This window comes from Callorhinus ursinus, unplaced genomic scaffold, assembly GCF_003265705.2.
Source record: "Callorhinus ursinus isolate GAN/ISIS: 27379988/994484 unplaced genomic scaffold, GSC_fseal_2.0 scaffold7, whole genome shotgun sequence".
In the NCBI taxonomy this organism is placed as follows: domain Eukaryota; kingdom Metazoa; phylum Chordata; class Mammalia; order Carnivora; family Otariidae; genus Callorhinus; species Callorhinus ursinus.
In genome coordinates this window covers 26,788,098-26,801,515 of record NW_027397069.1, presented here as the reverse complement: position 1 = coordinate 26,801,515, position 13,418 = coordinate 26,788,098, and the positions used below count along the sequence as shown (strand labels likewise).

The window sequence follows — 13,418 nt, the reverse complement described above, 5'->3', positions numbered from 1 at the left end:
TGTGTGGATGGGATTTACAGAGTATATGGCTTTTCAGTGATGCTCAGAATCTTCTACCACACTATCCCCCTGCACGTCCCTCCCTACTTTATTAGACCAGCTCTACTCCTGTTGGTTTATGCAGGGGAGTTCAGCATAGTATTTCTCTAAAAATAAATGTTCCACTTTAGGTTATGAATGGAGTAAATGAAATGTTAGAAAATGGAGAATTATTTTCTCCATTTGAAGTTTGCCTTAAACAGACAAGTTGATGGTTTAGATGTTCTTTGATTAACCTTTGTGGTCATATTCCATGTTTGCCTGTGAATTTCATTTCTTTCTGGTCTTTCCAGCTTGGTAAAACTGTTCAAGGACACTAAACAGGTGATTATCTGAAATCCATATCTCTCTGAGAATTGGAAGTTTGGAAAAGACCTTATACAGCATCTGGTATTTGCTCATGTTTATTGTGCCCACTCCCTGCAGTGAGAAAGTTCTTCTTTCCTCTATTTATAGCTGTTCTGCCTTTGTAGCATACGGAGTCATATGCAGAACAGCTGGAGTTGCTGAGCTTTGGAGAGGAACAAAAGCTTGTTCAGATCAAGAAATGATGGGAGGGTATTTGTATCAACTCTTGCCATAATGCTATGTAACAACCTCACACTGTAGTCTTTGGACCACCTGCATCAAAGTAATCTAGAATGTTTGTTAATGCTGCAGATTTCTGACTTCCACCCACCAACTCAAGAATGGAGGCACAGGTGGGGAATCCAAAGTATTAGCCAACAGACCTGGTGATTCCTAATTTTCAGGACAAGTTAAGAATCACTGTATATCCTCTCGGATAATGGCAACATTTCTGATAGCGGTTTCACATTGTTGTCTCTCTCTCTCTTTTTACTGAGGTATAATTGACAATGAAATTCATCCTTTTTAGGTACTGAGGTACTGAATTCTGATAAATGCATATAGTTGTGTGACTGCCCCCTCAGTCAAGATTCAGCATCTCATTCCCCCCTCCCCCCCCAATTTCCTTGTGTCCCTTCCCTCCTCATCTCGTCCCTGGCAACTGCTGATCCGTTTTCTGTCTTTGTTGATCATTGTGGTTTTGTTGTTTCGACAATGTCCTATAAATGGAATGATCCTATTTGTAGTCTTTTGAGTCCAGCTTTTTTCTACTTAGCATGACACATGCAAGACGCATCAGTGTTGTTTGTATCAGTCCTGGATTCCTTTTTATAGCTGAAAATGAATACAGTAGTCCTGAAATACTGCAGTTTATTGATTTCCATTTGAAGGACATTTGGGTGGTTTCTGGTTTTGTCAATTATCGAGTCACTATGAACATTCATGACAGGCTTTTTATTTCACTTGAGTAAATGCTGAGAAGTGGGATTGATGTGTCTTATCATAAGTATATATTTAATTTCTCAGACATTAACAAACCGTTTTCCACCTTGGCTGCACCATTTTGCATTCCCACCAGCAGTGTGGGAGAGTTCCAGTTCTTTCATGCCCTTGTCAACCCTTGTTAATGTGAGTTCTTAAAATTTTAGCCATTCTACGCGATATAGTAGTAGTAGGTTTGTAGGTATGCATCATACCTTACACTAGTTTTAATCTGCATTTTCCTAATGACTGATGGTTTTATTTGAGCACCTAGCATCCTTTGCTGGACAATGGGCAGTAACTCCCCGCTCCCCCAGGAATTTATGGATGTCAGGACAAATGACACACAGCTACCAATGGATGTAAAATCACATTTATCACTCATATAGTAAATAGCAAGAGGATTTACTAAGGAGAAGAGCTGAAGTTTTGTTGGGCATGAAACATGCTAAAGAAAGGATTGGTGGTTTGGGAATTTTACCGTGTTTAAGGGGTGGAGCCTGGATGAGCATTTTTTTTCAGCCAGGCTTGTATTTTCTCAGAGAGTTTCAAAATTTCCATTGGTGCTAATGGACAGCTGGTGCATGTGGGTGTTCTTATCACATTTTCCAGATGTGGGCTGAAGAGAAAGAGGAGGGCTGGGCGCTTGAAAACTGCAGAAATCAAACATCAGAACTTGAGTCTTTCTCTTTACTACCTGATGATGTTGAGCACCTTTTTGTGTGCTCATAACCCATATGTCTTCTCTGATGAAGGGTTGAGATTATTTTCATATCTTTTAAATTGGATTGTTTGTTTTCTAGGGTTGTATATTCTAGAAGTCCTTTATCCGTTATGTTTTGCGAAAAATTTTAGTGGCTTGATTTTTTAAAAAAACTCTCTTAACGGTGTCTTTCAAAAAGTAGAAGTTGTGTCCCAGTACTAACTGTCGTTTACTGCAATCATATAATTTTATTTTTCTTAACAGATTCCTTCTCAGCTATTCTTTTCCAGCACTTTTAAACCCATGTGCAATATCTTAAATATATCCAGTGGCAGTATGGAGTAGTGGAAAAGAATATTTTTCATGTATCCAAACTTTATCCCTTTGAAATTCTTAGTAATTTTTTTTGCCTTTCAAATTTTTCCCATGGAGGTTGTGCCTGGGTGGCTCAGTCGGTTAAGTGTCTGCCTTTGGCTCAGGTCATGATCCCGGGGTCCTGGGATTGAGTCCTGCATCGGGCTCCCTGCTCAGTGGGGAGTCTGCTTCTCCTTCTGCCTCTGCTTCTCCCCCTGCTTGTGCTCATTTGCTCTCTCTCTTTCTCTCTCTCAAGTAAATAAAATCTTTAAAAAAATAAAATTTTTACCATCGAAGGCAGAAAGTCTTGTAGGAAGGGCATAAGATTAGCTAATCTTCTTATGAAAATGTGGTTCAATGAGAGAGAAAAATAGAGGATTAGAAATTCTCTAACATAGCTAGAGGGTGACAGAGCCTGAAGTGGACAGCAGGTGAGTCAAACTTGAAGCTTGTGCTTGTTACCGTATACTGTCTTTTCTTTACTAACCTCTTTCAGTGAAGAGCCTTCAATTTCTCATCTTACAAAGAGTGATTTACAGTTTACAAAGAGCTTTGGATGTCAGCTCTTAGGTAATCTTAGAGGCCCCTTCAAGGTTTGATCTTCTGTGACATTGGGATTTATTAGATTAACTCTGGTAAATTCCACCTATCTTTAGCTATTTGTAAATTATTGTGTAACAGCAGTAATAGTGGACATTTTAAGCATGTTTTCCATAACTTTTTAGTCCTTTATCCTACAGGTAATTTCCCCAGAATTTGTTAGATAAGGAGAAAATGTTTTGCCTCTGAGTATCCTTTGGTGTAGATTTTCCATGGAATTTGCCTTTATTTTCATTTTGCATAGAATTAGTAAACATCCTGTAAAAGGCAGATATGATCTTGGAGTAACCTGGGTTTGCAGTGTCTGTGAACCCTGCTGGCCCCTGGGAATGAGGCCACCACACCACGTATTTGAGTGTCTTTACCCCTTCTGGCTAGAGCTGACTCATGTTTGTGCAAAGTGGGAGGAAACTGAAGCCTCATCCCACACTATTGTCTTCCGAAAGAATGCCGAAGAGAAACCAATTAAAAGATGAAAGCCTGGCAGTGCATTTTAATCTTCTCATCTGCCTGTCCTGGGTAGCCTCCAGGGCCCTGTCAAGGAGAGGAAGCAGGAGAGCCTGTGGAATATTTACATGGATTTGACTTATGGAAACTAACTCAGTACTCAGCTGTTCATGGTTTGTACCAAAATGACTCATGAAGAACATGTTGAAATGAAAGCCATGTTTTCAGGCTTACCTTTGAATGTATAGCTCTGTGAGGCCTGTGGTGGTGGCTGACAGATCCAAACATTTAAGAATGAGAAAAGATGGAGGAAGCTCTTTAACAGCCTGGATGTAGAGGAAGTATATGTAGGCCATGTCAAATGATAAAAAATAATACAATTTACTAATGAGTTTGTCTTTTATTAAAGGGAAAACAGTTCAACAGTGGCTAACAAGCAGTGGGGAGCACTATTCCTGAGGGATTTGGGGCAAAAGTGAGTTTTATAACACATTAGAAGCAGCAACAGGGAAGGAGGGCATGATTGGCTTGGACGGCAAGGATTTCCTGGTAAGGCTAGCAGGTCTTTGTTTTCTAGGGTAAAGTGAACTAGCTAAAGCTGAGTCAGAGGATTGTGACTGGTGTATGTTAGTTTTCCTTGACCAGTGTTTCTGAAAGTGCAGGCTTTCTTAGGCTTAGATTTGTGACAGGGCAGGGCGACTGGGGTGGCCTACATTTTTGTGGGTCCTCAAATAGCAGTTAACTTTATTAGCCCCCCCCTTTTTAATTTTTTTTAGAGAGAGCGAGCAAGTGAGGGGGCTGTCGTGGGGGAGGGGCAGGAGGCGAGGCAGAGGGAGAGACTCTCAAGCAGGCTCCATGCTCAGCACAGACCCTGAGATCATGACCTGAGCCAAAATCGACAGTCGGACATTTAACCAACTGAGCCACCCAGGTGCCCCTATCAGCCATAATTACGTATATGATATAAGGGGTGAAAAATAGAGTGAAAAATGGCTACTCAGTTCTGTCAATTCACTGGGAAATGAGGCTTCATCAAAACAGGATTTCTCTCTCATGTCCCAGCTACTCCTGACTCCCACACCAAGGGATAAAATACATTGAAATCAGCTTTGTGTGAGGGGGTTTTAGATACGACAGACTAATAGCATGTGTACAGAAGGGTCTAGGCACAGTCTGTGGAAACAATATCAAAAAACAAATCCTTAGAGCAGGAAGAACATTTAGGAGAAGGCAGTACACGTGCAGTCCGTTATCCTGTGGGGGAATGAGGGACAAACTACAGGTTCTGCGAGCATGAAAGGTATTATCGCTGTTCTGGATTTATTATTAGTGACTCTTTATGGGATGTATATGTATAAAGTGACTGCCGGTTTTATGGGAGGGCTAAAACTTGTCTGTGTGAGGATCTGTTTTGTCAGAAACATTTGGTCACATTGTTATTATCAGTCTTAAGTGACTGGAACTCAGTACATATCTCTCTGTGGCACTTACTATATTTTCTTTTGTTTTTTTTATTGTAATATATTCGAAGGAATGTAAAACTTAATTGCTTTTACCATGTGACGGTGAAATATTAACTCCACTGCCTCCCAATAAAGATTTAATAGTTATTTTTGTAATAATAGAATAATTATGGCATTTGTAAAAACAGTATCAATTGAGACCTTCTTGGCACTTCGGACTGATTCATCACAAAACAAATAGCAACCTTAAAAACAAAATTCCAGGTTAGTACCGTTAGGCTGAATGAAAGTATTGGAAACTAATGGGCTATGCTATACCAAATGGACGAAAACTGAAATGGATTTTTATACTGTAGGTCTATGTAAGTGTTAAAAATCCTAGTGTATGCTTAGATTTCTTGTGCAAATAACAGAAAGCTCCATTTCATTCATTTCACTAGGATAAATTCCTTAGAAAAGGATGGAAAAGTTTCCATAATTAGCTCCCAAATTTTATGCTTATTTTTTTTCTACATCTGTCAATTTCCTGACACACTTAACCCAAGCAGGAAAATCTTTCCAGTAAATCAAGCACCTGGAGTTCACAGATGGATTGAAGAATACCACTACCCCATATTGTTTTGGTTTCCTATCCATTCTTTGCTTCAAATCCCCATAGACATTTATTCTCTTCTCAAACAGCCTGCGAATTTTCAGCATCCTTTTTGGCTTGTCAGAGCTAGCGACAGCTCTGAGTTTCTACACCAAGCTCTCTGGTAACTAGCTGGTTGCTGAGTTCCTCAGTCTTTTCCATGTTCTACTTGTCCACAGCCTAGTCATGCTCTTGAAGACCTGGCTTATCAATTTTTTTTTCTTTTTCTTCAAACCTATCACTGACTCCAAAATATTGAATATGTTTCTTCCACTGGCTTCAAGGTTGTTCCCTATGAGATTCCTCTTCAGTCTTCAACTTGGCTTTTCTGCGCACCCCCCCCCGCCCCCACACCCGATCTTGAGGTTGGGGTTATACATTTGGAATTTTTTTAATGCAGTTCTTGAAATCGATTCTACATATTTAAGGAAATTCCAGAAGGGCATGCTTCGTATGCATTTACATTTCCCTGTTTCAGTTTTTGGTCTGTCTGTAAAGAAATCTGAGATTTGTTTTTCTAATTATCCACAGTGCAACATCACTTCACTTAGGCCAAGAGGAAGCAGCCCATTCCACATCTTCTCTTAAAGTTAAGTCTTCAAGAGGATAGTTTTAGAAAGGTACACTTTCCCTGCTGGCTGTACACCCAGAAGTCTGTGACTCCAGGGCTGAGCTCCCCTTTGGTCCCACCATGGGAAGAACTTCCTCCAGGAACAGGACAGAACGCTCAGGTCTGGGCGCCTGGGTGGCTCAGATGGTTGGGCGTCTGCCTTCGGCTCAGGTCAGGGTCCCGGGGTCCTGGGATCAAGTCCCGCATCAGGCTCCCTGCTCCTTGGGAGCCTGCTTCTCCCTCTGCTTCTCTCTCTCTCTCTCTCTCTCTCTCCCCCCCCCCCCCCCCCCCCCCCCTCCCCCCCTCTCTCCCCCTCTCTCCCTCCCTCTGTCTCTCATGAATAAATGAAGATGAAATATTTAAAAAAAAAAAAAATGCTCAGGTCCCAGATAGGATTTCTAGCCTGTTGACATATCCTTGAGCTGTAGATGTTTTTCAGAATACGATTGTAAACATGTCCATTTTCCCAACGGGGGGCATCCTTACCCTTCTCACTTTGGTTGGGTTGGGACAGAGAAACCCTTTCTGACCAAAGACCTGGGAAGTTGCTGAGTTGCCCTTTCTGAGGAAAGTGTGGGTCTGCCTGGGGTCTTCCGTGGCTCACTCTGCCTACACAGGGCCTCTTGGCAGGCCCTCTGGAACTGTTACCCATAGCCCAAGCCCATGTTTTATTGTTTATTTTGTCCTGTGTTTGAAAGATCCTGGGGGGGCATGCTGTGTTTTATGTACATTTGTATATTTCCCAGCATTTGGCACTAATGTGTTTGAATGAAGCCTTGATATTTTGTCAATAACAATAGTTGGCAAACTTTTTCTGCAAGGGGCCAGATGGTAAATATTTTAGGCTTTATGGGCCATATGTCTCTGTTAGGACTACTCCATTCTCTCTGCCCATTGTAATGAGAAATCTCATTGCAATCGATTGGAATCTGTATTTCAGTAAAACTTTATAAAAACAGAATGGTAGGTCTGGGTTTGGCTCCGAGGCTCTAGTTTGCCTATCCCTTGTTTAATGTGTATTTTTCCATAAAATTAGGTTTATAAGTTATTTTGTCTCCTATATTGCTTTAACATAGCACTAAGAAAATGCACATAAATTACATTGATTTTGTTGAATGGATGGCTAAACAATTGTTTCTAATGACTGAATAATAATTACTTTTTCTGGTAATACTTCATGGAAGTTTTCATAGAATATATAAGGGATAATTTGTATGTTGTATTTGTAAGTATTTATTTTAAATTACAGTTAAAAATGGAGGTTTAATTTTAGTGAATGAAAAATTTTGGTAAGTCCATTTGAAGTGTACTCTTTAAGCAAAACTGGAAGGTTTTTCTTTTTCTTTTAAAGATTTTATTTATTAGAGAGAGCACGAGCTGAGCCAGGTGGAGGGGCAGAGGGAGAGAGAAGCAGACTCCTCACTGAGCAGGGAACCTGATGCTAGACTCAATCCCAGGACCCTGGGTTCATGACCTGAGCCAAAGGCAGACGTTTAACCGATTGAGCCACCCAGGTGCCCCAAAACTGGAAGGTTTTTCTAAGCCAAACTGTGACTAAGAAGAATGTTTTCAGAAAGCTTTAAAAAATTAGTTTTGCTTCAGGTAATGTGAATATAGCCAAAATATCTCACTGTTTCTAGATTAATGACCTAATGTTTGAAGTATTATTCATCCCATCAATCTCCTGGGTGTGTGTTGGGTAGAGGATATTTGTTCAGTTTAGTTTCAAAATGTAGAATGGTTTATCGTAAGAAAAAACGCATGATTCGTTCGGCCTTGGCCTGACTTACTGTTAAGTGTAATGGAAATGTTCAATATCATGTAGAGGTCCTCTCTGCCCCCAGCTGACCTCTGTGTCCTTCCTGTCAGCCTTTGTAACTACCCAAGATGGAGGAGTTTTGGTCATAGTGCTCAAAACATGGCCTGCTGGCCTGGTGCCCGTACTTCCTCCCAGAACTTTCCACTCTGCCCTCTGGAACTATTCTGTGGTTTCACCTTCTACCCCTTCCTAAGCCTTCCTTTTGCCTCTTTCCCAAATGAGAAACCTAGTCATTTTTCTCCTGTAGCCTTCCCCAGTGGAGTTTGCTCATTCCTACCCCCTGCACACCCCTGGGCGGGAGGCAGTGGCCACTTCCAGACGAGGTGGAAAGTTTACATAGAAGTATGTCTGCCTTATACCGCGGGGCTTCCCTGTCCGCCTTATACCGCTACCCGTCCGCCTTATACCGCGGGGCTTCCCCGTCCAGCACCCTCCTCCTCAGTTCTACCTGACCTCTCTGTTGTTCCTCTTTATTCAGTGCGGGCTTGCGCACCTCCCCCACTGTTTTCTTCCACCCTAACCCTGCCATCATCTGGGGGATTACAGTGTAGAGTGGGAGGGCCCATCAAGTCCTCTCACCTCGGAAACCATGACTTCCACTGCTACTCCAGCCTCTTTCTTTGACATCCTAATCCAGGATGTCGTTATTTCGTGGGAGGGCTTCACTTTTGCATTGTTAAATCCCAGCATCTCACCTTGCAGCTTCAGACAAACCTGCTTAGTCAAAACCTCTTCACTTTCTTCCTTCTTACCAGCCTCCTGTCTTTCCCTCCCTTGCCTGCTTAGCATAGTTTGCATAGTCTAATACCAAGCCACCTTCTTGACGCTGCCTTCAAGCTTGCTCTCTGATCCTCTCACATCTACCTGGGAAGACCCAGCAGCTGACAGTCTGTTCGAGTATGCTTTGTCTGTACTAGCTGTGGACCTCTTGGACCCTTGTTCTGTGGTCAGTAGCCAACAGACACCAGCCAGTTTCGGGGCTATTAGTCCACTCAGTGTCTCTTATTTAAGAGGTTATTTACCCATGACCTGCAGGAGTTCTATGATCCCCTAATTCTTTCCTACTTGCTTTAGGATCCTGCATGCTTGCAGATAGCTACTCATGTTCCCTCTGGTTACCCAACTTCAGCTCTTTCAACCTGGAACTTCACTTCATACCAGGTATCCAATGCCTTTTCAAATGATGTCTTCCTGGAGAATAACCTCTCTCCAGGAGATCGAACTCCTTTTTGTCAGGCTTTTATAGAAGGCAGATAGCTCTGGTGACCTTCGGTCTTATTTTGACTTTAGACTTTGATTAGATGACAAAATGGCATCGAAGTAGGCAATGCGAAGTAGTTCAGAGCGGTTCTCCTAGTCAGGTTAGCGTTAATAAGGCACTGTGCACACTCTCGTGAAATCTGGTCTGCTCCTTCCAAGGGCTGTAGAAGCTGTAACTTTGCTTGAGATCTCACGTTGAGACACTGGGAAGTGGTGTGTATGGTTCTCCCTCATTCATGACCAGAGTTTTCATTTTGGGTCAAGTGTATGGGTAGCTGAATTACCTAGCCCTTTGTGGTCATACAGTTAATCCAGTGGCCTGGAGTATCAGCTTAGTTTCAAAAAAGTAATGTTAGTTTTCATGACGTAGACAGTGATTCTTCTCATCAACAAAGCACTCATTAAACAACCACATTTTGAAAAATGTACCAGTACAGCTGAGTAAATAATGAAGGCAATTTTAAGTCTTTTTGTGTAGTACCGACATTTATCCTATTATTAGCTGGTTTGTGGAATATAGGCTTTTATTGTGTGGCCATTAAGGAATTCATCAAAATTTCATATTGCCTGTGTGGGTCCCCATTGTCCATGGCTGCCATCTGGCTCTGCTTTCGATGGGGGTGATAATTCTTTCATGTGGCACTGCCAGTCCCCCTCCCTACCTTTCCTGAATCTGTTTTCCTTTTCTTCCAGCTTGTCCATCTTCTGTTCTCTGTTCCAGGAGGAAGAGTCACTGCCCTCCTCTGTGAGGGGAGAAAAATGTTCATTGATGCTGGTTTTTGGCTTCTCTCTTTCCCCTCAAGACACTGGTTAGGCTTCTTATGTGCTGCCAGAAGCCCTGAGAGTGTTTTTCCACATCCCAGGTACCATTTGTCTGATCTGGGACTCTAGTTTCTGAATCGTGGCCTGAGAGGCAGCGAGGCTGGTTTGCTTTCCCAGCTTCTCCTACTTTCCATGGCTGCCTTCTGTGGATGCTAGTAGGCGGTAACCTGGTCTTGCCCTGTCTTATCCCACATATGTTTGTTTGTTTTTAGAAAGTCAAAGTGTTTTTCCTGAGCTGTGTTCTTCCTTTTCTGTAATGCCTCAAGCAGCAGTTTCTCTTTTCCTTCAGCCTTTAGAAGTTAATGATTTCTTATTACTTGCAAGTACTTGTGCGTGTTACTGAGTGGGGAGGGAGGGAGAAGATGTGTAGAACCTTGATCGAGCTTCCTGACTTCAATGAAGTTTCTGTCTAGTACAGAAGAGGAGATGACAAAATCATGGTGACAATAAGGCAGAATGGCCCAACTCCTGAATTAGTGGCTCAAAATCAGTGTCACAAAGATGTGAGGGAGAAGGAATCTTTTTGGAGCAGCAGTATTTGGGGAAGACATTTGAGTTGTTAAGATGGATGAAGGTACTGGAGAACATTGACTTCTTGTGTTTAGGCAGAATCTGGGGTTTATGTGTGAGGATCCAGGGAAGAAGGGCCTGAGGGCAGGTAGGAAGACCTTCCTCTACAGACCAAATGGACCTTTGGAATATTTTGAGCAGTGGTTTTTTGTGACAAAAGCTTTTTTGATTTTTAAGGAGCAATGGGTAGGCATTGAAGTAGAGGAGATTAAGGCAGAGTAGGAGGTACTGAAGCTTTACATCTGTCAGAAGAGAAGGCTAGACCTTGGTACACAGGAGTATGTGGACTTGGAGTGACAGGGAAGGTGCATTCTAATGTTTTGAGTCCAGTCAACTGAGAGGATGTTGGTATTGTGATTTCAGTAGCGAAGTAAGGTATGGCAGTTCAGTCTTTGGTGAGAGGGGGGGGTCGATTTTACACCTGGTTTTGTGGTGATATAAGGGTGCTCAGGAGGAAATGCTCAACTGGGAGCCATGAAGGGACATGCCAGGGAAGGACCAGAGTTGTCAATGTAGGATAACCTGCTTGGAGTTTATACTGGAATGAGCAAGGTTTAGAAGGTGGAGGAAGAACTCTGAGCAGGTGAACTGAAGAAGAATTTGAAGGAGGGAGTGGTTGGCAGTTCAAGCTTCACAGTTTCGAGGAGGGTGAAGTAATCATGAGAAAGCTTCCAGATTAACCCATGCTTGCCTTCCTCCCACACATCCTGTCACACCCAACTGCTCTCTGCTGTGGATCCTTCTGGGTTTTGCCCGAACATCTAGGCTGAGAGCTTCAGTTTGTTATGACTGGCTGTCAGCCCATATCGTCTCCCTCTGGAGTGTAGTTCTAGGCTTGGAGAGCAGACTCCATCTATAAACTAAATCCAGAAGCTTCACAGGACCCAGATTCATGAGCTCCCTGGTGGTCTATCAGATGAGAGAGAAGCCATCCCAATCACTGAGAGGAGTCTTAGAAATCTCACCCAATCAAGATGAATTACATATGTTTGGCCTAGAACCTTTTCTGGATCAGGGGTTTGCTTTTTATCCTAAAGTGCAGATCGTTCCATTCTGGAACTTTTATTATGGTAGAAAGTTATTCCAGGTAGTAGGCCCCAAATCTGTACAGATTGTATACTTTAATGTGCAAATCTTTCCACTAAAAGTCTCAAAATCTATTTGTGTGTTCCAAAATCAGTTTTATAAAAACACATCCAGAAGCTCTTGTATAATTAACAAAGGAGACAGACTAGTGGTATTAACATAAACAATTAGCTTGATTGAGGTATAATTGACACAAAAAATTGTAAGATATTTCTTTTTCCTTTTCATCAAATGTAACTTGGTTTTGTGTTTTTAAACTATTTTGTTGTATTTTTTATGTACTTGGATCTAGCCCTGAAAAATAGAGGAGAGTATTTCCAGGGCCCGTTTATACCTTTGCAGTACCAGAACATGTCAGCAGGGGGTAGCAGAGAACAGTAACTAATTTCCTGCTTGCTTTCCTTAGACTTCCAATAAAGAGCCAAAGCATTTGGAACTGGGAGGAGATGTGGTGAGTTAGTCCAAGTTCTTTTTCTTATAAGGAAATCAAGACTCATAAGAACCCTAGATACTTAACACTAAAACCGTGTTTATCAGAGATCATTCTTAGCAAGACTCAGTAAGGATGCTTCTGGAAAAGGTGGACTTTCAGGTGTCAATCCAGGCTGTTTGAATCAGGACCTCTTAGAGAAAGGCCTGGATTGTTCTAAAAGCACCACAGTATGTAAGTCCATTTGCTATGGTCCTCTTTCTTATGCCATAAGTGTGTTTTCTGCTTTGAAACCATATAAGTAAAGTGAATTATCAAAAAACCCATAAATGCATGTAAGAAAACTTAGGGTTATGGAATTGTTTAGATATAATGCAAAGATGACACATTAGAAAATGGAAAGATAGATACAAAAATATGAAAGGAAATATCATAATTTAATATTTAGATGTTTCTGTGTGTAGGGTAGAGAGGCTGGAAATTCCACTTTGGAAATTTAGTCCTAAAAATTATATATAACTTTTTAAGGGAGGTAGGCATGTAGAGTACAGAAATTACTTTATTGGCTTAGTGCCTATTGAACGTCTTTTGTGTTTGGGGTACGGATATCATCTAAGGCTTTTTGGAAGTATCTTTTTTAAAAAAAAAATCACCTTTATTAAATTTCAATAAAACGCACAAATTTCTAGGTGTACAATTTGAGGTTACATATTTATTGAGATAGAATTCACACTTTTAAAGTATACAATTCATTGGCTTTTGGTGCATTCACAGAGTTCTGCAGCCATCACCGCTATTTCATTTCAGAACATTTTCGTCCTTCCAAAAGAAACCTTATACCCATTAGCAGTCACTCCCCATTCTTCTCTTCCCCTAACCCTTGGCAACCACTAATCTACTTTCTGTCTCTATGGATTTGCCTATTCTGGATGTTCACATAAATGGAAGAATCACACAATATGTGATTTTTGTGTGTGTCTGGCTCTCTTCCCTTAGCTATATATTTTCAAGGTCCATCCATGTTGTATCACGTATTAGTACTTCATTCCATTTTACGGCTGAATGAGACTCCGTTGTATGGCTATACCATATTCTATTTATTCATTAATCAGTTGATGCGCATTTGGGTTGTTTTCATGCTTTGGCTAATCTGAGTCATGCTGCTGTGAACATTCACATACAAGTTTTTGGTGGGCATGTTTTTATTTCTCTTGGGTATGTGATTAGGAGTATATTGTAACTATCTCTTTGCTTC

General features: G+C 41.5%; 1 protein-coding gene and 1 pseudogene across 1 annotated transcript in view; one reads left to right on the top strand and one right to left on the bottom strand.

Annotated features, from left to right (window-relative positions):
- The window catches only part of LOC141373143 (protein FAM204A-like), a 51,742-nt pseudogene extending 41,785 nt beyond the window's left edge, over positions 1-9,957 (bottom strand).
- The window catches only part of LMO7 (LIM domain 7), a 192,941-nt gene that overhangs the window by 43,300 nt on the left and 136,223 nt on the right, over positions 1-13,418 (top strand). The gene's annotated exons all lie outside the window — the stretch shown is intronic.